Source organism: Elaeis guineensis, chromosome 7, assembly GCF_000442705.2.
Source record: "Elaeis guineensis isolate ETL-2024a chromosome 7, EG11, whole genome shotgun sequence".
Taxonomy (NCBI): Eukaryota; Viridiplantae; Streptophyta; class Magnoliopsida; order Arecales; family Arecaceae; genus Elaeis; species Elaeis guineensis.
Window position 1 is genome coordinate 89,293,818 of NC_025999.2, and position 25,032 is coordinate 89,318,849.

A 25,032-nucleotide genomic window follows, 5' to 3' on the forward strand; every position below is an offset into this window, starting at 1 on the left:
CTCCATTCTTGTTGAGGCAAAGAACTGACTTGAACGTCGAAGGGTCTTGCCGGAGCAACCCCACCTCCGATTTAGACTTCTTTTGCAGGTCCCGACGGTGACCGCGACTCCCTCGACTCCAGCTTCTCCGACGCAGGTGGATTTTTGCATCAACAATAATCAATAGAGTATAATTGATAATATCAGAGTTTAAGGTTATAATCATTAAGGATGTAATAGAATGATATTATAGTTTAGGTTATGATCATTAGAAAATATGATTTAAGTGGTATTTAAGTTTAAGATTATAATTATTTGAAATTATGACTTTAGTGATATTTAAACTTAGGTTATGATCATAAGGAACATGATTGACATAAAAAAAAAAAGAGGAATCAATATTTGGAATTTGAATCAATAAATACTATGATGAAACTTTATACATAAGTGGCATATGATATCTATAATAGAATTGATGAGTTATATCTTAGATTTTAATTAGTAGGATAGCCTGAATATAAGAAGAGTTGACCCTGGAAGGAAGCGAAAGGTATTGATATATTATGTTGAGTATACTAGATGATTTTGGAATGTTAAACTTATATGATTGAAGATCATGATACTTTTCTAATTTTGATGATAATTGTCTGATGCATTATGAATTTTGAATTTATCAAAAAAAAATTAATTAGTGTATGGATTAAGAAGAAATTTCATCATATGAGAGAAAAATATTTTTGAGCATTAAACCCATAAGAGGATCATATATGAAACTCAATCTTAGATGAAAAATATACTTGAATTTTATTATGAGAATATGAGATACACATCTTGGTAAAATCTTTGGTTACTCAAAATATCATATTCTGAATGTGATTTCTTGATCTTTCAAGTTGCATTGAATTTCAAATCAAAAGTTTACTTTTCTAAGTGGATCAAAAATATTTTGATATTATTGTTAAATTAAAGAAAAAAAATTATTTTGTCAGAATATGATATACAGGTTATGATAAAATCTTTAATAATTCATATTATTATCTTTGGATTAGATTTTTTTTAATTTTACTTGTGATTGTTGAAGATGGTGAAGTGTATTAATTATTCAAGTCAAAGTTTGGATTATTATTTTTTAAATTGAACTAAGACATCTTGTTAGTGTTAAATTTGGAATGACTTATACAAGGGACAAGATTTTGTGTGGATTTATCGATTAATATTAAGGGTTGTGATGAAGAGAGCTCTATAAAAAATAATCAAGTTGATTCTACTTAAGGATGTTGGCTTGAGTTCTTTTAGTTTGTCAAGTTAAAATTAATTTTTTTTTAAAAAAAAAAGAAGATTGATTTAAGAATTATTTAAATGATTATAAGGTAAATCTAAGGTTAACTCCAATTGATTCTAGACATGTTGGATTCTTGAAGAGTGATAAAATTTATATAATGATTTCAAATATAGGAAGTAGATCAAGATTTAATTTTTATATGCTATGTCCAAAGGTAGTAAGGATAAAGAAACTTAAAATTTTGCCCTAAGTCTTATATGAAATTTGAAGGTTGGATCTATCCTGGATTGATCTAACATATAAGGATATTTTTATCTTTGATAGACTTATATAATTTGATAAATTAATATCAAAATACGCAGTAAAAGCAGGGTAGATTAAATTGATTAGAAATATTAATCTTTTAAATCAAAAGATATTATGATAAAATATATTAGTTGCAAATAAGAAAGGATTTTATTGATAATGAAAGGATGCTATAAATTTTGATCTAATCTGATCATAACCAGATAATTTTTGTTAGTAGATCATTTAATTGTAGATAATGCCAAAAAATTTTAGATATCTCAAATTTATTAACAGCTTGATAGTTCTGATATTAGTTCAAACTTAGAATGTCCTGACATACATCTCATATTTTTAAAAATTTAATATTATTACTTAAACTGATATAGAAGATTGAAATTTTTCTTAAGATGAGAGTCTATATATAAAATTTGTTGGAAGATCAAGTGAAGAAAGAAATCGATGATTGTGAAGAATGCTCGATGTTTGATCTTTATTTATTTTTCTATCAAGGGTAGCCTGAGATAATTATGAATTTGAGTGGAATGTATTAGACAAATAATGGTGGTATATTAATACAAGTCCAAAATATTACAGTTCTTCAAAAAATTAAGAAATCAATAAGAAGAGATGAATTTAAAATTTCAAATAATTTTATTATAATAAGATCGTGAGAAATAAATAATATATAAGACATTATTGTAAGCTTGAGAATGACATGAAGAATGTATACTTTGAAATATATCTCAAACAATATAACTTAATTTTGAGGACGAAATTATTTGAAGCGGGGGAGAATGTAAAACCCCAGCCCAAATTGGGTCCAGAATCAGCCACGGCCCATAAAAAAAAAAATAGAAACGGGAGTCTTCTCCTTTGTTCACCGTTTCCCAATCGGAGTCGGAGACAAGCTCCCTCCGGCCCTATTTAAGGAGGAGATCCCTCCTCTCTCCTTTCCATCAAAAATTCCGAGGCAAAACGGCGGCAATCGTCAGAAATTTTTCACGGAGACCCATCACTGTGACGTCCAATTTCTCGTCGGAAAAGCTTCGCCGGCGACGGAGGTAAGCCTCCTCCCCTTCCTCTCTTCTCCCCCTTCCTTCCTGTGCCGATGTGCATGCTCGCCGGTGACCGGAGTCACCGAATTTTGTTGCGGAAGTAACCTTCATTTTTTGACCATTTCCCTTTGATTCCGACGCCGGTGGTCACCGCCGACCACCGGTTTGATCTCCTCTTGCCGTCGGATCACCTCTCCTTCGGCCACCGACCATCCTCGCACCGGTTGCGCCACCATCGGCCAACCAATGAGGGGATCAAAGATCCCCTATTTCGGCCCAAAAGAAACCCACGGGAAAGAAGAAAAGAAGAAGAAGAAGAAGGAAAAGAAAAAGAAAAGAAGAAGAAGGAAAAGAAAAGAAAAAGAAAAGGAAAAAGAGAAAAAAAATAGAAAAAAGAAGAAGAAGAAGAAGAAGAGAGAGAATTTTCCTCTCTCTCCTTTCTCTCTCTTTCCTCTCTCCTCTCTCTACCTTTTCTCTACATTTTCTCTCTCTAGATTCTCTCTCTATTTTTTCTCTCTAGATCTTTCTCTCTTTTTGTGGATTTTATCTCTCTAGAATCTTTCTACTCTCTCTCTGATTGTATCACAGACCCTAGGATAAATTTGAAATAAAAATATGATGATTTGAGATTGCTCCGAAATTCATGCGGTAGATCTGATCCCAGTCCAATCCTATTCAAAATTTGTAACACTTGATTTATATTGAGTCACCCTGATAGGATCTCTGATGATCTCGACCATGATTGCCTCATCAGAAGGATACGAAGATTCTCTCTCCACTTTCTCTCTCTACTTTTTCTCTCTAGAATTTTCTCTCTCTTCATGGATTTTCTCTCTCTAGAAGTCTTATGGATCAATGGAGGGTCCAGATACTTAAACAAATCCTAATTTTGGTTAATCCTAAGAGAGGTCCTAGATTTGTGTTATTAGGATCTGTTGGGTATAAAATATCCTCAGCCGAAGTTCTCAGCAGGATTGACCCTTGTAGGTCCCCTCCGACTTTCGACTATTGCTGGTAAGCTCCGCCCGAACTCCTATGGAAGCCGGACTCCTACGGGAGCCGGGCTCCGTCCACAACTCCAACCGCTGGTAAGCTCCGCCCGGACTCCTACGGGAGCCGGGCTCCGTCACCAACTCCAGCTGCTGGCAAGCTTTGCTCGGACTCCTACGGGAGCCGGGCTCCGTCCCCAACTTCAACCGCTGGCAAGCTTCGCCCGGACTCCTACGGGAGCCGGGCTGCGTCCCCGACTTCAACTGCAGGAAGACTCCGCCCGGACTCCTACGGGAGCCGGGCTCCGTCACCGACTCAAGCTGCAGGAAGACTCCGCCCGGACCCCTACGGGAGCCGGGCTTTATCACCAACTCCAGCTGCTGGCAAGCTCTGCCCGGACTCCTACGGGAGCCGGGCTCCGTCCCCAACTTCAACTGCTGGTAGGCTCCGTCCGGACTCCTACGAGAGCCGGACTTCACCCCTGACCTTAATTGCAGGAAGACTCTGCCCGGACTCCTACGGGAGCCGGGCTCCGTCACCAACTTCAACTGCAGGAAGACTCCGCCCGGACTCCTACGGGAGCCGGGCTTCGTCCACAACTCCAACCGCTGGTAAGCTCCGCCCGGACTCCTACGGGAGCCGGGCTCCGTCCCCAACTTCAACTGCTGGTAGGCTCCGTCCGGACTCCTACGGGAGCCGGACTTCACCCCTGACTTTAATTGCAGGAAGACTCCGCCCGGACTCCTACGGGAGCCAGGCTCCATCCCCGATTCCAGCTGCAGGAAGACTTCGCCTAGAGTCCTACGGGAGTCGGGCTCCGTCACCAACTCCAGCTGCTGGTAAGCTCCGCCCGGACTCCTACGGGAGCCGGGCTCCATCCACAACTCCAACGCTTGTAAGCTCCGCCCGGACTCCTACGGGAGCCGGGCTCCGTTCCCAACTTCAACTGCTGGTAGGCTCCGTCCGGACTCCTACGGGAGCCGGACTTCGCCCCCGACTTTAATTACAGGAAGACTCCGCCCGGACTCCTACGGGAGCTGGGCTCCGTCACTGACTTCAACTGCAGGAAGACTCCGCCCGGACTCCTACGGGAGCCGGGCTCCGTCCACAACTCCAACCGCTGGTAAGCTCCGCCCGGACTCCTACGGGAGCCGGGCTCCGTCCCCAACTTCAACTGCTGGTAGGCTCCGTCCGGACTCCTACGGGAGCCGAAATCGCCCCTGACTTTAAATGCAGGAAGACTACGTCCGGATTCCTACGAGAGCCGGGCTCCGTCCTCAACTCCAATGGCTGCAGGCGGACTCCGCCCGCGACTCCTATTGCAAGTAGGCTCCGCCCGGACTCCTACGGGAGCCAGGCCTCGTCCTCGATTTCAACTGTCGGTGAGCTGCGTCCGGACTCCTACGGGAGCCGGACTCCGCCCATGACTTCAACCGCAAGGAAGACTCCGCCCGGACTCCTACGGGAGCCAGGCTCCGTCACCAACTCCAACTGCTGGTGAGCTACGCCCGGACTCCTATGGGAGCCGGACTTTGCCCCCGACTTTAATTGCAGGAAGACTCCATCCGGACTCCTACGGGGGCCGGGCTTCGTCCCCGTCTCCAACTGTCGGACTCCTATGGGAGCCGGACTTCGCCCCCGACTTTAATTGCAGGAAGACTCCACCCAGACTCCTACAGGGGCCGAGCTCCGTCCATAACTCCAACTGCTGGACTCCTACGTGAGCCGGACCTCGTCCTCGATTTTGACTGCCAGTGAGCTGCGTCCGGACTCCTAAGGGAGCCAGACTCCGCCCACGACTCCAACAGCAAGGAAACTCCGCCCAGATCCCTACGGGAGCCGGACTCCACCCCCGGCTGTGACTGAAGGAAGACTCCATCCGAACTCCTGCGAAAGCCAAATTTCGAGCTCCTCTCGGACAGATGGCTAACTACCTCTCTCCGCCAGACACTCCAGCCGGACTTCAGCCGGCAAACCTTCACCCCCTGGCGCACCGCAGTAACAGCCGCGATTCTGCTCCATTCTCTGTGGTAGATTTCACGCGGCTCCATCACTCCACGACCCTGCTCCACCTCCTATGACGGATTCCACGCGGCTCCATCACTCCTTAGCAGGCCGTAATAATGGCCACGGTCCTGCTCCACTTCCTGCGACGGATACCGCACGATTCTTCTATCCTCTGACAAGTCGCGACAATGGACGCCGCTCCGCTTCTCGTGACAGACTCCACGTGGCATGTCCCGATAATAGCCACGGGTCCACCCCACTACTCTCCGCAACAAACTTTTCCTGACTCTAGGTGGCCCACTACCAGACGGTTATAGGCGTCGCTATCAATTTGTTGCCCCCTCCGTTTATAAAAGGAAAACCCTAGATACGTTATTCTATAAGCTCTCATTTTTACCTAGAAGTTCTGCTAAAATTTCCGTTCGAGCACTCCATTCTTGTTGAGGCAGAGAACTGACTTGAGCGTCAGAGGGTCTTGCCGGACCAACCCCACCTCCGGTTTAGACTTCTTTTGCAGGTCCCGGCGGCGACCGCAACTCCAGCTTCTCCGACGTAAGCGAATTTTTGCACCAACAGGATTGGCGCTAGAGGAAGGGCTGTGTCTTTGCAGTACCCTTGTTCTTAAAGGGGCGCTCAATGGGACCGCCCCCGGGCATCTTTTTCGGCATCCTCTCCTCCCTCCTTTACTTGGTCTTTGCCCGATGCCTCCCCGCAAGGCGTCCACACGACGATCCACGGCCTTCGCGGTCAGATCTCAGGCTCCGGCCTCACCTCCAGTTTCTCAACCTCCTCCTCCTCCTCCGACGACGACGACGATCAGCGTAGAGCAATTTGATCTGCTGGCGCAGCAGGTCAGGGGCCTCACTGAGGCCGTACAGGCCATGCAGCAGCAGCAGCAGCCGCAAGCATCAGTGCACCTGGAAAGGGTGTCACCGGAATGCCAGAATCCGACAGTGGGGCGGGCCACTTGGGCCAGCCGCCCCGTCTTTCCCGGGAAGACGAACCCGAGGGTGGAGAGCCCTCAATCGGATCATGACTCCACCCTGGAAGATCCCTGCCTCCATTCTGCCAGAGAACCCTCGAGACCCGAAGTCGAGAAGATTTCCTGGACCGGAGGCTCCAGGAAATGAATCGGCGAATCGAGGAACTCCGCCATGCTCTCCCCACTTATGGTGAGGATATTTGCACTGACCCCCCTTTTCTCAAATGATCATGCAGGAACCGATCCCGCCAAACTTCAAACTCTCCCAGTTCGAAAGCTACGATGGGACTTCGGATCCGGTCGATCATCTGGAAGCCTTCCGGATGATGATGCTGCTTCATGGCGCACCCGATGCCATTTTATGCCGGGCCTTCCCATCCACCTTGAAGGGAGCGACGAGAAATTGGTACTCGGCTCTGAAGTCGGGTACCATCTTTTCCTTCGATCAAATGAGCCACCAATTCGTGGCCCATTTTGTCAGCAACCGACGCCCCCGGAAGGGCTCGAAGTCCCTCATGAATATCAGGCAGAGGGAGGGGGAGTCCATTCGAGCCTACATCAATCGCTTCAATGTCGCAGCGCTGGAGGTCCAAAATTTGGACCAATCAGTAGCAATGGCCGCTCTGAAGGGCGGCCTTCAAAAGAATGATCTCTTGTTCTCCCTGGAGAAGAAGTACCCCAGGGATTTTATTGATTTGTTGGCTCGGGCTGAAGGGTACGCCCGAGCGGAAGAAGCCTTCAAAATGAAGGATGAGGAGACCGCGAGAGAGCAGCAGGCGGGAGACTCGAGTAAGCCCGCAGTCGAAAAAAGGTCGAGAGAAGCTCGACCACGTTCTCGATCCCCTCCTGGGCACAAGCGTGCCCATACTCCACCCCGGGTATGTAGGCAGAGAAGTCCGGATCATAGGGTTCGGTGGGGTTCTCCACCGGAAAGATTCCGCAACTACGCTCCCCTCAATGCCTCGAAGACCCAGGTACTGATGGAGGTCAGAGAGCAGCTCCCTAGGCCAGAGAGGATGCACACACACCCCGAAAAGCGCAACCCCAACAAGTTCTGTCTCTATCACCGCGACCACGGCCACGACACGAAGGAATGCATCCAGCTTCGAGACGAGATCGAGGAGCTCATCCGGCGAGGTCGACTCGACAGGTTCATCCGACGTCGGCCTGAGGGTAGAGAAGATCGGCCAAGGGCCCTGCCGCAACCTGAATCGCCAAGGAGGGAGGAGCAGCCCGGAGATCGGCCTCCAATTGGGACCATCGACGCCATCACCGGAGGGCCTCAAGGAGGGGCAGACCTTCCACGACCATGGAACTTGGAAAACTTGTAAATGTATCGCTTACGACCTTGCCCTGAATCTAAATTCCTTTCGACTTTGCATGTTCCTCCCATTTGGCATGGATTTGTTACGACTAGAGATAACCCCTTCAAACAATTAAAATAAGGTTATGTTAGGAACAGGAGGAGAACCTCATCCTAACATAAATAAAATGAAAGTCCGATTATCTTGAGATCGGATTGGGGGAGAGGCCTTACAATGCCCGAGTGCGCCCCCACAGCCATGTCAGGAACAGGAGGAGAACCTCATCCTGACATGAGCAAAGTCAAAGGCCCGGTTCTTTTAGATCGGATAGGGGGAGAGGCCTTACAACACCCTGATGCGCCCCCACAGTCATGTCAGGAATAGGAGGAGAACCTCATCCTGACATGAGCAAAGTCAAAGGTCCGGTTCTTTTAGACCGGATGGGGGGAGAGGCCTTACAATGCCCTAATGCGCCTCCACAGCCATGTCAGGAATAGGAGGAGAACCTCGTCCTGACATGATCAAAGTCGAAGGCCCGATTCTTTTAGACCGGATGGGGGGAGAGGCCTTACAACGCCCTAATGCGCCCCCACAGCCATGTCAGGAACAGGAGGAGAACCTCGTCCTGACATGAGCAAAGTCGAAGGCCCGGTTCTTTTAGACCGGATGGGGGGAGAGGCCTTACAACGTCCTAATGCGCCCCCACAATCATGTCAGGAACAGGAGGAGAACCTCGTCCTGACATGAGCAAAGTCGAAAGTCCGGTTCTTTTAGACCGGATGGGGGGAGAGACCCTTGCGATGGCCCTTGTGTGCCCCCGTGGCCCCATTGGGAACAAGAGGAGAACCTCGTCCTAACTTGAGCTGAAATCGACTACGTCAGGAACGGAAGGAGAATCTCATCCTGACGGTGACGAAACCCGACCGTCCAACAAGATCGGATGAAGGGGAAAGGCCCCTCAGCGGCACCTTCACACTTCTATGCAACCCCGCAAAAGCAAGGGGAGGGCCCTCACTCCGAAAAGAGGAGGAAAATTAAAAAGAAAAAGCGACGAACTACGTCAAAAATAGATGAAGGACAAACCACACCAAAGACCTAAGGAACCTCATCTCAACAAAGACGGAAAGTTCCTACCAAACACCCCCGGCCTCTAAGAAGGCTCTCGACGCAGGTCAAGAAAACAGCAACGTCTCTGAGGTAACGCAGAGTTCGGACCACCAAGCTCGAGCCTGCGGCCATGAACGACGAGGAAAGCATACCAGCGTATCGACGACTGGGCACCTCCAAACGACGTCAACGTCGGACAAGTCGAACAGCAAGAGAAGTTCGACGGACGGTAATTTAATACAATATGCGGATGAGGTAACACAAAATCTCCTTTTCATTCCACTTGCGAAATATACATCACAAAGCCCAGAAGGCTAAAGGAAGAAAAGCAAAACAACAAAAGCGAGATAAAACAACAAAAGAGAAAATGTGTACATGAAAAGACAAAAGGCCAAGAAGAGCCCTAGGGAAGCTCTGCTCCTTCCGACCTAGAATTATCTACTCCAACCCTTATCCAGGACTGCCTCAGATTCTCAACTTCTTCTTCTAGCTCTCCCTTTTTCAGCAGCGCATCCTGGAGCGCCCGACGAAGTCGCTGGCTTTCGATCTCCGCCTCTCGATGCCTCTTTCTCAGGACTTCAGATTTCACCTCTGCGTCCGTGACGGCCTGCTGCTCGTATGCCAGTTGAATCTTCAATTGCTGCAGCTCAGCCGTCCTCTCCCGAGGGTGACAGAAAGCCCTTCGACGGTTCCTCTTAGAGACTGGAGTTCATTAGAATCCTGAGCAGAAATAAGCTGAGCCCTGTTAGCCAGCTGCCTCTGAAGACGGGCGACTTCATAGGCCGTCACCCTGAGTCTCCCTCTATATTCATCCACCTGCCTGCGCCAACCGGCCCGATGCACGTCGTAGCTCACCTCGGCGTCCTGAAGCTGCTGCTGAAGATCGGAGACCTTCTTCGACCACTCCCGATCACCGTCAGCCCGAGCCAAGAGCCGGGACGAACTCCCTTCCAGCTGGCCAATACTCTCCTGCGCAGATGACAGTTCCACCCTGAGAGAGCTGATCTTGGCAGCTTGAGCCCAAATTCGATCGCTGGCACTCTTCTTGTGTTCCTCAAGCTCCTTCGCGAAGTCCGCCTTCTTCCGACTATACTCCATGATCCCCTTCACGTGGAGATTTTGAAAGCGGGTGGCCTCTGAGGTGGCTTCAGAGTAACCCTCCTTTAACCTACGAAGCTCGCCTTCCATCTTCTTCGACCTTTTTGTCGCATGAAGAACTTTCTTCTTCAGCCGCTGGATCGTGGACTTCAGCGGGATCTCCTAGGGCAGGGGAAGTGCCTTGGCAGGACACTGCCATCAAGAGACAGAAGCGTCAAGGCGCGTCTCATTGCAGAAAGAAAAATAAAAAGGGAGGAAGGGGGAGAAGAGAAGCCATCCACGGTGAGAAATTCAACTTTATTGATTGAATGATTCTTGAAGACAAAAAGAAAGGAAAAAATTACAGTAAAAGAAAGCTACAAGGTCAGAGGTCTCAGACCTCAGAAGCAGGAGTTGGGGAGCTCGGTGTCCCTGGAAGGGGGGCTGCGGCAGCAGTGGCGGCAGGAGAAGGCCCGGCCTCATCTTCAGACTCCTCGCCCAAGAAGCTGAGGTCGAGCTCGAGAAATTTTCTAGCCACCTTCTCCTGGCATAGCTCGAACTCCTTGATGAAGGCTTCCTGGCCAAACCAGACGTTCAGGTCTCTCATCTCCATGGAGGCCTTGAACTCCTCTACCGCAAGACCCCTGGCCTCTGAGACCAAGACTGGAATCTGCTCCGTCAAATTGGCAACCCCGGCCTACGCCGTTCTCACCGTCTCCTCCAAGGTCAGTTTCTCCTCCTCCCGGGCCTGCTTCCCTTTCTACAGGGCCCCTTGGAGGGCAACTACTTCAGCGGCCTTTTCCTTGAGGTGGGCGACTTTGGCCCGATAATGCTCCTCCGCCTGGATGGCATCCCTCCTCGCCCGGTTCGTCGCCTCGATGTTGGCGAGGAGTTGGTGCCTAATCTATAAGGGCGGCAAGGGGATCAGAGCAGGGGTCGAAAAATTAATTAAATGAAGATTTATTTACCTCGAGAAAGGACCCCAGGGAGTCCCAAATCTGCTGCTCGGGATCGGTGCGATCGATCCTCTCGACGACCTCAGGCAGAATGCAGCCGTCGATCAACCGCTTGATCAGGTCCCTGTCATTGAAGGGGTTCTCCGGCTCTTCTTCGGAGCCGAGGGACTCGTCAGTGGTGGCCCGACGGCCACTCACCCTACGGGCCACCGACTTCCTTCTCCTTCCCCTCTCGACTACGGGCGCCTCCGCAGAGCGGACCCTCGGAATGGGGGCCCCAGTCGGGGGGCTCCTTGAAGAGGCCCGAGGGACCGTTGGTTCGACGTCCGAGGGAACGTCGATCGCTGGAGCCACCTGGACAGGCGCGGCCAAGCTCGTCTCCTCCGCCCTGGCCCTCTTTGCTGATCCGGAGGCCGCGGCACCCTTTCTTTTATGGGCCTTGAGGCCCCTGGCAAGCATCCGTGCTGCTTCGGCATCCATTCCTTAAAAAAAAAAATCAAAATCAGAAGTCAATAATGGGGCGAAAGAGGAAGGAGAAGCACGCAAAAAAAAAAAAAGAGAGAGAAAGAGAGAAGAAAAAGAAAGAAAAAGAAGAAGGACGGAAGAAGAGAAGAGAAAAGAAAAGATGTAGTACTCGTAGGATCCTGGGGGCTCAGGCCGATGTTGAATAAAAATTGCTCCCTTAGAAGGTTGGAAAGGGAAGGAGCGGAGTAGTCAAGAAGCTTTCGGGCAGCCTGGAGGTCGTCCTCCCCCAGGCTAGGGGCCCGACGGATAGAATCCCTCAGAGAGCCCCAAGGGGGCAGGCCCAGCCTCAGGGTCGGGCAGTGGACGAAGAGGTATTTTCCCTTTCAGTTGTAGATTGAAGAGGGGGCACCTTTCAGCAACCTCTTCTTGCCGAACTGAGGGGAGAAATACCACCAGTCCTTCACCAAAGGATGACGCTTGAAGGTATAGAAATGCCTAAACAGAGAGAGGGACGGCTGGACCTCGACTACGTGGCAAAGGGAGAGAAACCCTATCAAAAACCTAAAAGAATTCGGAGCAACTGAAGCCAAAGAGATATCTAAGAAGCGGAAGAGGGCGACAATAAAGGACGGAAGCGGAAGTCGGAGCCCGACACGGAACGCCTCCTGATACAGGCAAAAATGATCGGGTGGGGGAGTGCTAGCCCGATCGGAGGGGCCTGGCAGCTCCAGGTCGTACTCCAGAGGAACTCCATACTGAACCCTTATCAGAAGGAGTTCATCCGGAGTCAGGGAGCATGGAATGGTGCCTGACGCAAAAATCGGGTGAAGCCCAGCCCCAGATGCGGGTTCATCTACCGAACAAGGAACCTGGGGGGTTGAGGTGGAAGAACTCCCGGAATCGCTGGAAGCGGAAGAGCCGGAAGACATTTTGAATAACTTCGAATAAAGACTCTAAAGATCCCGAAGAAAACAGACAGGACAAAGGACGAGGGGTCACAGGAGACCAACTCAGAGGAAGGCGACAGAAGAAAATGGCGAAGAAGAGGCCCCTAAGCGGCAGAGAGAAGAGAGAAGATTCTGAGACTAACCTAGATCGCTCTGAAGGACGCGGAGGGGCGAGGACATGGATGACTCGAAGGATGCCTATGGCCCAAGAAGATGCCAAGAGCATTGGGACTCTCGAAGCAAGGACGGATACTGATAGAACTCTTGAGCGGAATGGGGGCCCCTAAAGGTGGAGGGACGGATTTAAATAGACCCTGGGATCCGGCGCCATAATGATCGCGAATCCCCCCAGGCCGGCCCGCACTCGACACGTGTCTCACTTGCCATGGCAGGCGGCTAAAAGCGGCTGACGGCTGACAGAGCCATTACTGTGCCATACCTGGGCCATCGTACCAACGGGAATTTCGAAGGGTCCCTTCGTATCGCCCCGATTCGAAAAGACTCCAGCACGCGCGCATTTAATGCCAAAATATCTGGGGGCGGTCGTGCGTAGGATTCGAGGGGACAACTTCAGCTATGCCAATCTTTCTGTACTTCCTTCATTCGAAATTCAAACTTGAAAGTAGGGGGACAGGTGTTGGGTATAAAATACCTTCAGCCGAAGTTCTCAGCAGGATTGACCCTTGCAGGTCCCGTCCGACTTTCGACTATTGCTGGTAAGCTCCGCCCGGACTCCTACGGGAGCCGGGCTCCACCATCAACTTCAACTGCTGGCAAGCTCCGCCCGAACTCCTACGGGAGTCGGGCTCCGTCCCCGACTTCAACTGCAGGAAGACTCCGCTCGGACTCCTACGGGAGCCGGGCTCCGTTCACAACTCCAACCGCTAGTAAGCTCCGCCCGGACTCCTATGGGAGCCGGGCTCCGTCACCAACTCCAGCTCCTGGCAAGCTCCGCCCGGACTCCTACGGGAGCCGGGCTCCATCCCCAACTTCAACTGCTGGCAAGCTCCGCCCGGACTCCTACGGGAGCCGGGCTCCGTCCCCGACTTCAACTGCAGGAAGACTCCGTTTGGACTCCTACGGGAGCCGGGCTCCGTCACCGACTCCAGCTGCAGGAAGACTCCGCCCGGACTCCTACTGGAGTCGGGCTCCGTCACCAACTCCAGCTGCTGGCAAGCTCCGCTCGGACTCCAACGGGAGCCGGGCTCCATCCCCAACTTCAACTGCTGGTAGGCTCCGTCCGGACTCCTACGGGAGCCGGACTTCACCCCTGACTTTAATTGCAGGAAGACTCCGCCCGGACTCCTATGGGAGCCAGGCTCCGTCCACAACTCCAACTGCTGGTAAGCTCTGTCCGGACTCCTACGGGAGCCGGGCTCCATCCCCAACTTCAACTGCTGGTAGGCTCCGTCCGGACTCCTACGGGAGCCGGACTTCACCCCTGACTTTAATTGCAGGAAGACTCCGCCCGGACTCCTATGGGAGCCGGGCTTCGTCCCCGACTCCAGCTGCAGGAAGACTCCGCCCGGACTCCTACGGGAGCCGGGCTCCGTCACCAACTCCAGCTGCTGGTAAGCTCCGCCTGGACTCCTACGGGAGCCGGGCTCTGTCCCCGACTTCAACTGCAGGAAGACTCCGCCCGGACTCCTACGGGAGCCGGGCTCCGTCCACAACTCCAACCGCTGGTAAGCTCCGCCCGAACTCCTACGGGAGCCGGGCTCCATCCCCAACTTCAACTACTGGTAGGCTCCGTCCGGACTCCTACGGGAGCCGGACTTCACCCCCGACTTTAATTGCAGGAAGACTCCGCCCGGACTCCTACGGGAGCCGGGCTCCGTCACCGACTTCAACTGCAAGAAGACTCCGTCTGAACTCCTACGGGAGCTGGGCTCCGTCCATAAATCCAACTGCTGGTAAGCTCCGCCCGGACTCCTACGGGAGCCGGGCTCCGTCCACAACTTCAACTGCTGGTAGGCTCCGTCTGGACTCCTACGAGAGCCGGACTTCACCCCTGACTTTAATTGCAGGAAGACTCCGCCCGGATTCCTACGGGAGCCGGGTTCCATCCTCAACTCCAATGGCTGCAGGCGGACTCCGCCCGCGACTCCTACTGCAAGTAGGCTCCGCCCGGACTCCTATGGGAGCCAGGCCTCGTCCTCGATTTCAACTACCGGTGAGCTGCGTCCGGACTCCGACGGGAGCCGGACTCCGCCCACGACTTCAACCGCAAGGAAGACTCCGCTCGGACTCCTACGGGAGTTGGGCTCCGTCACCAACTCCAACTGCTGGTGAGCTCCGCCCGGACTCCTATGGGAGCCGGACTTCGCCCCCGACTTTAATTGCAGGAAGACTCCGCCCGGACTCCTACGGGGGCCGGGCTCTATCCTCGACTCCAACTGCCGGACTCCTACGGGAGCCGGACTTCGCTCCCGACTTTAATTGCAGGAAGACTCCGCCCGGACTCCTACGGGGGCCGGGCTCCGTCCACAACTCCAATTGCTGGACTCCTATGTGAGCTAGGCCTCGTCCTCAATTTTGACTGCCAGTGAGCTGCGTCCGAACTTTTAAGGGAGCCGGACTCCGCCCACGACTCCAATGGCAAGGAAACTCTGCCCAGATCCTTACGGGAGCCAGACTCCACCCCCTGTTGTGACTGAAGGAAGACTCCATTCGAACTCCTGCGAAAGCCAGATTCCGAGCTCCTCTCGGACAGATGTCTAACTACCTCTTTCCGCCAGACACTCAAGCCGGACTTCAACCGGCAGACCTTCACCCCCTGGCGCGCCGCAGTAACAGCCACAATTCTGTTCCGTTCCCTGCGGCAGATTTCACGCGGCTCCATCATTTCATGACCCTGCTCCACCTCCTGCGACGGATTCCACGTAGCTCCATCACTCCCTGGCAGGCCGTAATAATGGCCACAGTCCTGCTCCACTTTCTGCGACGGATACCGCGCGATTCTTCTATCCTCTGGCAAGTCGCGACAACGGACGTCGCTCCGCTTCTCGTGGCAGACTCCACGTGGCACGCCCCGATAATAGCCACGAGTCCACCCCACTACTCTCCGCAACAAACTTTTTCTGACTCTGGGCGGCCCACTACCAGACGGTTACAGGTGTCGCTATCAATTTGTTGCCCCCTCCGTCTATAAAAGGGGAACCCCAGATACGTTATTCTATAAGCTCTCGTTTTTACCTAGAAACTCTGCTAAAATTTCCGTTCGAGCACTCCATTCTTGTTGAGGCAGAGAACTGACTTGAGCATCGGAGGATCTTGCCGAAGCAACCCCACCTCCGGTTTAGACTTCTTTTGCAGGTCCCGACGGCGACCGCGACTCCAGCTTCTCCGACGTAAGCGAATTTTTGCACCAATATATATATGTATCAAAGATTGATGGCATGATTATATGGATATGACATATCTAAATTGATCATAATGTAAAACAGAATTGATTTGATGAAATCAACACATAATGATTAAATGAAAAGAAAGAGATATATGGTATGGACTAGCCTTGTCATGTGGAACAGCCGGTCAGGAGCTTATACCTGGAACAGCCCGCCAGGAGCTTATGCCTGGGACAGCCCCCACTGGCTTACAGGCGGATCAGCTGGCCAGGAGCTCATGCCTGGGACAGCCCGCCAGGAGCTTATGCCTGGAACAGCCTCTCACGGGCTTTCGTACGTGGGACAGCCGGCCAGGAGCTCATCCTGGGACAGTCTTGAAAGACTTTTTAAGTGGATTCGATCTGGATGATGATTGAGGTATAGACTTGGATAGTCCAGAGCCAGAAAGAAAATGTTAAAAATCATGTGATTATGAAAAGAGAAATGAAAGATAAGGCATGCAATAATTGTTGAACAGAAGTGTTTCACCTGTTAACATATGATGATGCATCTATTTTGACAAAACAGAAAATTTATGAATGTTTGCATTATTCTGAACATTGAACATAAGATTTTATATCTTACTGCTTATCCTTATTTTCAGACTATATTACTATATCAGTGTGATATGGGAATTCTTACTGGGCTGTAAAGCTCACACCCCTTCATCTTTCTTTTTCTTCTCAGAGTTACAGGATGCTTATGATTGGCTATAGCTTGGATTTACGGGTGAACAGAAGGATAAATAGAGTGTCATAGTATCTGATCAGAGAATTAAAAAAAATTAATTTGTAATTATGTAAGGTTTTATGAATTATTGTTGAAATTAATTATTATGGATGTTAAGATTTAATGATTTATTTTGGCCTTGCATATTCTTTAGGACTTGCTCTAAGGAGTGTGCGGCCATCACATATCCGATCCGGATGTTAGGTTCGGGGTATGACAGAATGGTATCAGAGCTTAGGTTATGATCATTGGAAATTATGATATACGTGATAGGATATGATAGAATGGTATCAGAGCTTAGGTTATGATCATTGAAGATTATGATATAAATAATTAGGATGTGACAGAATGGTATCAGAGCTTAGGTTATGATCATTGAAGATTATGATATAAATTATTAGGATATGATAGAATAATATCAAAGCTTAAGTTTAAGATCACTAGAGATTATGAAGAGATATTAAAACTTTATGTAAGATCAGTAGGATGTGACAGAGTAGCATCTGAGCTTAGAGCTTAGGTTACGTTTATTTGGAGATAATGATACAAGTGATTAGGATATGACAGAACAGTACTAGAGCTCAAGTTTAAGATCACTAGAAATTGTCATATAAGTGATATCAAAATTTTGAGATTATAATCAATAGAGTATGATTGATAATATCAGAGTTTAAGGTTATAATCATTAAGGATGTAATAGAATGATATTATAGTTTAGGTTATGATCATTAGAAAATATGATTTAAGTGATATTTAAGCTTAAGATTATAATTATTTAAAATTATGACTTTAGTGATATTTAAACTTAGGTTATGATCATAAGGAACATGATTGACATAAGAAAAAAAGAGGAATCAATATTTGGAATTTGAATCAATAAATACTATGATGAAATTTTATGCATAAGTGGCATATGATATCTATAATAGAATTGACGAGTTATATCTTGGATTTTAATTAGTAGGGTGGCCTGAATATAAGAAGAGTTGACCCTGGAAGGAAGCGGGAGGTATTGATATGTTATGTTGAGTATACTAGATGATTTTGGAATGTTAAACTTATATGATTGAAGATCATGATACTTTTCTAATTTCGATGATAATTGTCTGATGCATTATGAATTTTGAATTTATCAAAAGAAAGTTAATTAGGATATGGATTAAGAAAAAATTTCATCATATGAGAGAGAAATATTTTTGAGCATTGAACCCATAAGAGGATCATATATGAAACTCAATCTTAGATGAAAAATATACTTGAATTTTATTATGAGAATATGAGATACACATCTTGGTAAAATCTTTGGTTACTCAAAATATCATATTCTGAATGTGATTTCTTGATCTTTCAAGTTGCATTGAATTTCAAATCAAAAGTTTATTTTTCTAAGTGGATCAAAAGTATTTTGATATTGTTGTTAAATTAAAGAAAAAAATTTATTTTGTCAGAGTATGATATACAGGTTATGATGAAATCTTTAATAATTCATATTATTATCTTTGAATTAAATTTTTTTTAATTTTACTTGTGATTGTTGAAGATGGTGAAGTATATTAATTATTCAAGTCAAAGTTTGGATTATTATTTTTTAAATTGAACTAAGACATCTTGTTAGTGTTAAATTTTGAATGACTTATACAAGGGATAAGATTTTGTATGGATTTATCGATTAATATTAAAGATTGTGATGAAGAAAGCTCTATAAGAAATAATCAAGTTGATTCTACTTAAGGATGTTGGCTTGAGTTCTTCTAGTTTGTCAAGTTAGAATTAATTCTTTAAAAAAAAAAAAGAAAGATTGATTTAGAAATTATTTAAATGATTATAAGGTAAATCTAAGGTTAACTCCAATTGATTCTAGACATGTTGGATTCTTGAAGAGTGATAAAACTTATATAATTATTGGGTGTAAAACCCCCCCAGTCGAAGTTCGTGTCAGAAGTGACTCCTCGGGGATTCTACAGGCAGACTTCGTCCGAACTCCTACGGGAGCCAGACTTCGTCTCCAACTTCAGCTGCAAGTAGATTTCGTCCGGACTCCTACGGGAGTCAGACTCGATCTCCAACTTCGGCTGCAAGCAGACTTCATCCGGACTCCTATGGGAGCCGAACTCCATCTCCAACTTCAACTGCAGACAAGCTTCGTCTGGACTCCTACGGGAGCCAGACTCCGTCTCCAACTTCGGCTGCAAGCAGACTTCGTCCGGACTCCTATGGGAGCTGGACTCCATCTCCAACTTTGGCGGCAAGCAGACTTCATCCGGACTCCTACGGGAGCCGGACTCCATCTCCAACTTCAACTGCAGACAACCTTCGTCCGGACTCCTACGGAAGCCAAACTCCGTCTCCAACTTCGGCTACAAGCAGACTTCGTCCGAACTCCTATGGGAGCTGGACTCCACCTCCAACTTCAACTGCAAACAAGCTTCGTCCGGACTCCTACGGGAGCCAGACTCCACCTCCAACTTCAACTGCTGACAAGCTTCGTCCGGACTCCTACGGGAGCCGGACTCCATCTCCAACTTCAACTATAGATAAGCTTCGTCCGGACTCCTACGGGAGCCGGACTCCGTCTCCAATTTCGGCTGCAGGCAGACTTCGTCCGGACTCCTACGGGGGTCGGACTCCCTCTCTAACTTCGGCTGCAAGCAGACTTCATCCGGACTCCTACGGGAGCCGGACTCCACCTCCAACTTCAACTGCATACAAGCTTCGTCCGACCTCCTACGGGAGCCAGACTCCATCTCCAATTTCAGCTGCAGGCAGACTTCGTTCAGACTCCTACGGGGGCCGGACTCCCTCTCGAACTTCGGTTGCAGGCAGACTTCGTCCGGACTCCTACGGGAGCCGGACTCCATCTCCAACTTCAACTGCAGACAAGCTTCGTCCAGACTCCTACGGAAGCCGGACTTCACCTCTGACTCCAGCTACAGGTAGGATTTGTCCGAGCCCCCACGGGAGCCAGACTTCTGCCCTGAATTCCTGCTGAAGGTCTCGACCGAGGTTCCTCGACAAATGATCCCCATCCGGGCTTTCATGGAAATCAGACTCCAACCGAACTTCAGCCGATAAGTTTGGACCCCCTGGCAGGCCGTAGTGACGGCCATAACTCTGCTCCACTCCCTGCGGCGGATCCTATGCGGCTCCGTTACTCCCTGGCAGGCCGCAGTAACGGCCATAATTCTGCTCCACTCCCTGCGGCGGATCCTGTGCGGTTCTACCACTCCCTGGTGAGTTGCGACAACGGACACCGCTCCACTCCCCGCAACTGATTCCACGTGGCGACCCATGGTGGCAACCACGACTCCACCCCATTACTCTTCATGATAAATTCCTCCTAGCCCCGTACGGCCCACTACGAGGCGATCATAAACAGTCGCTATCAATCCGCTGCTCCCTCCGTCTATAAAAGGAGACCCCAGATATGTTATTCTCTAAGCTCTATTTTCTATCCCAAAACTCTGCTAAAATTTTCGTTCGAGCACTCCATTTTTGTTGAGATAGAGAACTGACTTGAGCGTCGGAGGGTCTTGTCGGAGCAACCCCACCTCCGGTTTAGACTTCTTTTGCAGGTCCCGGCGGCGATCGCGACTCAATCGACTCCAGCTTCTCCGATGCAAGCAAATTTTTGTACCAACAGGATTGGCACTAAAGGAAGGGGCTGAACCTTCGCGATACCCTTGTTATTAAAGGGGCGCTCAATGGGACCACCCCCGGGCATCTTTTCCGGCATCCTCTTCTCCTTCCTCCACTAGGTCTTTGCCCGATGCCTCCCCGCAAAGTGTCCACACGACGATCCATGGCCTCTGCGGTCAAATCTCAGGCTCCGGCCTCGCCTCTGGTTTCCCGGCCCCACATCCTCTGGCAGTGGTGGCCAGTAGGGAGCGGTCGGACAATCGGCCTCCGACAGATTTCGCCAACACCATCTCGGGAGGATCCTGGCAAGAAGCAACCAACGTACTGGCCGTACTCCCCAAGCGGCAAAAAATTGAGGAGCCCATAACCTTTACCAAAGAAGATGCTCAGGGAGTCCAATTCTCTCATAACGACGCGGTTGTAGTCTCTTTGAATATAGTAAATTATGATGTCCGCCGCATTTTTGTCGACAATAGAAGTTCGGCCGACGTTTTGTTCTACGATGCCTTTTCAAGAATGTCCATCCTTGACGGCCATTTGAGGCCGATTACCTCCCCTCTAGTAGGGTTTACCAGCGACGCTATCCCGATGGAGGGAGTGATGACTTTGACTGTAGCTGCGGGTCGATATCCAAGACAATCCAGGGCTCTGGTGAATTTCCTGGTGGTGAAGACGCCGTCAGCCTACAACGCAATCCTCGACCGGCCTGGCCTCAATGCTCTCCGAGCCGTCGTGTCAACCTACTATTTGAAGTTAAAATTTCCTACCAACCAGGGGATCAGAGAGGTCCGAGGAGACGAAGCCCTGGCCAAACACTGCTACAACATAGCCTTGCAAAGAAGCGATCAATCCGACCCCTGTCCAGTTGATGGGTTGGATGCTCGCGATGACCTCACTGAAGAGAGGGACGGTCCAATTGAAGATCTGGTACCGATCCCTTTGAACGACGGGAATGCGGAACATGTTGCGATGATCGACTCCAACCTGGGGGAAGAGGTGCGGATGCGTCTCATCAATTTTCTACGAAAGAATGCGGACGTCTTCGCTTGGGTTCCGACGGATATGTCGGAGATCGACACGAAAGTCATGGAGCACCGTCTGGCCGTTGATCCCAAGCATCGACCAACGAAAGAAAAAATCCGAGGTCATGCACCAGAGAGGCAGAAGGCGATAGCCGAGGAAGTGGACAAACTCCTTAAGGCCGGATTCATTAGGGAGGTCAATTATCCTGATTGGATTTCCAACATTGTCCTAGTCAAAAAAGCAAACGGCAAGTGGAGGATGTGCATAGACTTCAAAAAGCTGAATAAAGCCTGCCCAAAGGATAGCTACCCCCTGCCCAGAATTGATCAACTGGTGGATACGACCTCGAGCCACGAGCTCCTCACCTTCATGGATGCATTCTCCGGCTATAATCAAATCAGGATGGCACCGGAAGACGAAGAAAAGACTGCTTTCATTACTAACCGTGGCCTTTACTGTTACAGGGTCATGCCTTTTGGCCTAAAAAATGCAGGCGCAACCTACTAACGGTTGGTGAACAAAATCTTCAAGGAGCAGATCGGCCGCAACATGAAAGTCTACGTGGATGACATGCTCGTAAAAAGCAAATCTTCTATGAACCACATCACCGACCTCGAAGAGACCTTCAGCGCCCTCTGAAAATATAAAATGAAGCTGAACCCGACTAAATGTGCTTTCGGAGTGACCTCAGGAAAGTTTCTGGGCTTCATGGTATCAGGGCACGGAATTGAGGCCAATCCGGAGAAAATTCATGCCATCCAGGAGATGACCATCCCAAGGTCGATAAAAGAGGTTCAGCGCCTTACAGGGAGGGTAGCAGCCCTGAATCGCTTCGTCACAAGGTCAGCCGAACGGTGCTTACCCTTCTTCCAAATCCTCAAGCAGCCGAAGAACTTCTGTTGGACCCTTGAGTGCCAACAGGCATTTCAAGAACTAAGGAGCTATCTCGGCTCACCTCCGCTGTTGGCAAAGCCAGAGCCTGAGGAGGAACTGTTTTTATACCTGGCGGTCTCTCCCGTGGCTCTCGCTGCAGTCCTTGTCAAAGAAGAAGCAAAAGTCCAACGGCCAATCTGCTACGTCAGCCGCGCGTTGAGAGACGCCGAGACCAGGTATACTAAATTAGAAAAACTGACTTACGCCTTGTTGATTGCAGCCCGGAGGCTCTGACCCTACTTTCAAGGGCACACCGTGACGCTGCTTACCGACCAACCGATCAAGGTGATTCTACACCGGGCGGATGTCTCCAGGAGGATGACAAAATGGATGATCGAGCTCACAGAATTCGACATCAACTATCGACCCAGGCCAGCAGTGAAGGCCCAGATATTGGCAGATTTCATAGTGGAGTGTACTGTCCTAGAGGAGGCCGAACCTGAATAATGAGAAATTGACGGCCTGAAGTCCCGAACGAACTCCCCCAAAGAAGAGGCAGATCCCTCTGGTTGCTTTTGGGCCCTCTACGTGGACGGGTCTTCCAATATGTCAGGCGCAGGCGCAGGCACGGGCCTGATCTTGATCAGTCCAGAGGGAGTCGTCGCGGAGTACGCTCTGCGCTTCGAGTTCTCTGCAACAAACAATGGAGCATAATATGAAGCTCTGATCGCAGGACTGAGGATCGCCAAAGAGCTGAGGATAGATCGGCTCCAGGTCCACAGCGACTCTCAACTAGTAGTGGGACAAGTCAACGAAAATTACGAAGCGCGAAAGGATAGCATGGCTAAATACCTTGAAAAGGTAAAGGAGCTTGTCCCTGCCTTCAGCAGCTTCAACATCAGACAGATTTCGAGGTTGGAAAATATCAGGACCGACCTTCTCTCCAAGCTGGCAACGCTGGCTCCGACCGAATTACCTAAGGGCATTCTCTTTGAAGTTCTAAAGTACCCGAGTACGGAAGAATCGCGACCCGTGATGGAAATTGACCACGAGCCCAGCTGGATCGACCCACTGATAACCTATCTCAGAGACGGGGTTCTCCCCCAGGACGCAAAAGAGGCTCGAAAGCTCAGAAATCAAGCCTCCCGATACATCCTTTATGATGGCAAGTTGTACAAGATATCATACTCTTTGCCCCTTTTGAAATATCTCCGGCCTTCGGAAGCTGACTACGCCTTGTGGGAGATGCATGAAGGAATCTGCGGAAATCATCTGGGGGCTAGATCTTTATCCCACAAGTTGCTCCGCCAAGGATATTACTGGCCGACGGTGCATCATGACTCGATTGAATACGTCAGAAAGTGTGATCGATGCCAGAGATATGCCAACATCCAGAGACAGCCCACCACCGAGCTTACACCCTTGAGTGCCCCATGGCCTTTTGCGCAATGGGGGATGGACATCCTTGGACCCTTTTCCGTGGCATCGGGGCAGAGGAAGTTCCTCCTAGTAGCGATCGACTACTTCACAAATAGATTGAAGCCGAACCACTAGCAAAAATCACAGAAGCAAAAGTGCAAGATTTCATCTGGAAGTCAATCATATGCAGGTTCGGTCTGCCCAGGACCCTAATCACTGATAATGGGCGGTAATTCACGGGAGCAAGATTTGTCGAATTCTGTGAAGATCTAAACATCTCCCACAACTTCACATCAGTAGCCCATCCTCAAGCGAATGGCGAAGCTGAGGTGACCAACAGAATCCTTCTGCAGGAGATCAAGACAAGGCTTGAAAAGGCGAAAGGAACTTGGGCAGACAAACTTTATCATGTGCTGTGGGCGTATCGAACTACCCAAAGACTGCCCACGGGAGAGACCCCCTTTGCTTTAGCCTTCGGAACGGAGGCCGTCATCCCAATTGAGCTTAAACTCCCGTCGGCACGAGTCGTGGCATTCGACGAGCATCAAAATTCGCAAGGTCTTAAAGCCAATCTCGACTTGTTGGAAGAAAAGCGGGAGGTAGCTCAAGTTCGAATGGCAGCCTACAGATAGAAAGTCGCCCGCTATTACAACTCCCGGGTCAAGAATAAAGCCTTTAGAGCAGGAGATCTAGTGCTTCGATGAGCCGTTGTCTCGCAACCTCAGGATCGAGGGAAGCTCGTCCCAAACTGGGAAGGCCCGTATGAGATCAAAAAAGTAGTCCGGCCCGAAACTTATTACCTCAAGGAGCTCGGAGGAGCAGACCTCCCACGACCATGGAGCTCGAAAAACTTACGAATATATTACCGATAACTTTATTTTAAATAAAAGTTGCATATCTACATGTCTCCCCTCTTGAGCAAAGTCGAAGGCCCGGTTCTCTTTAGACCGGATGGGGGGAGAGGCCCTGCAACACCCATATGCGCCCCCACAGCCCCGTTAGGGACAGGAGGAGAACCTCGCCCTAACTCGAGCGAAGTCGAAGGCCCGGTTCTCTTTAGACCGGATGGGGGGAGAGGCCCTGCAACGCCCATATGCACCCCCACAGCCCTGTTAGGGACAGGAGGAGAACCTTGCCCTAACTCGAGCAAAGTCGAAGGCCCGGTTCTCTTTAGACCAGATGGGGGGAGAGGCCCTGCAACGCCCATATGCGCCCCCACAGCCCTGTTAGGGACAGGAGGAGAACCTCGCCCTAACTTGTGCGAAGTCGAAGGTCCGATTCTCTTTAGACCGGATTGGGGGAGAGGCCTTGCAACGTCCATATGCGCCCCCACAGCCCTGTTAGGGACAGGAGGAGAACCTCACCCTAACTCGAGCAAAGTCGAAGGCCCGGTTCTCTTTAGACCGGATGGGAGGAAGGGCCCAGCAACGCCCATATGTGCCCCTACAGCCACGTTGGAGATAAGAGGAGAACCTCATCCTAGCCAGAGCTAAAACCTGTTACGACAGAAATGAAGAAAGAACCCCG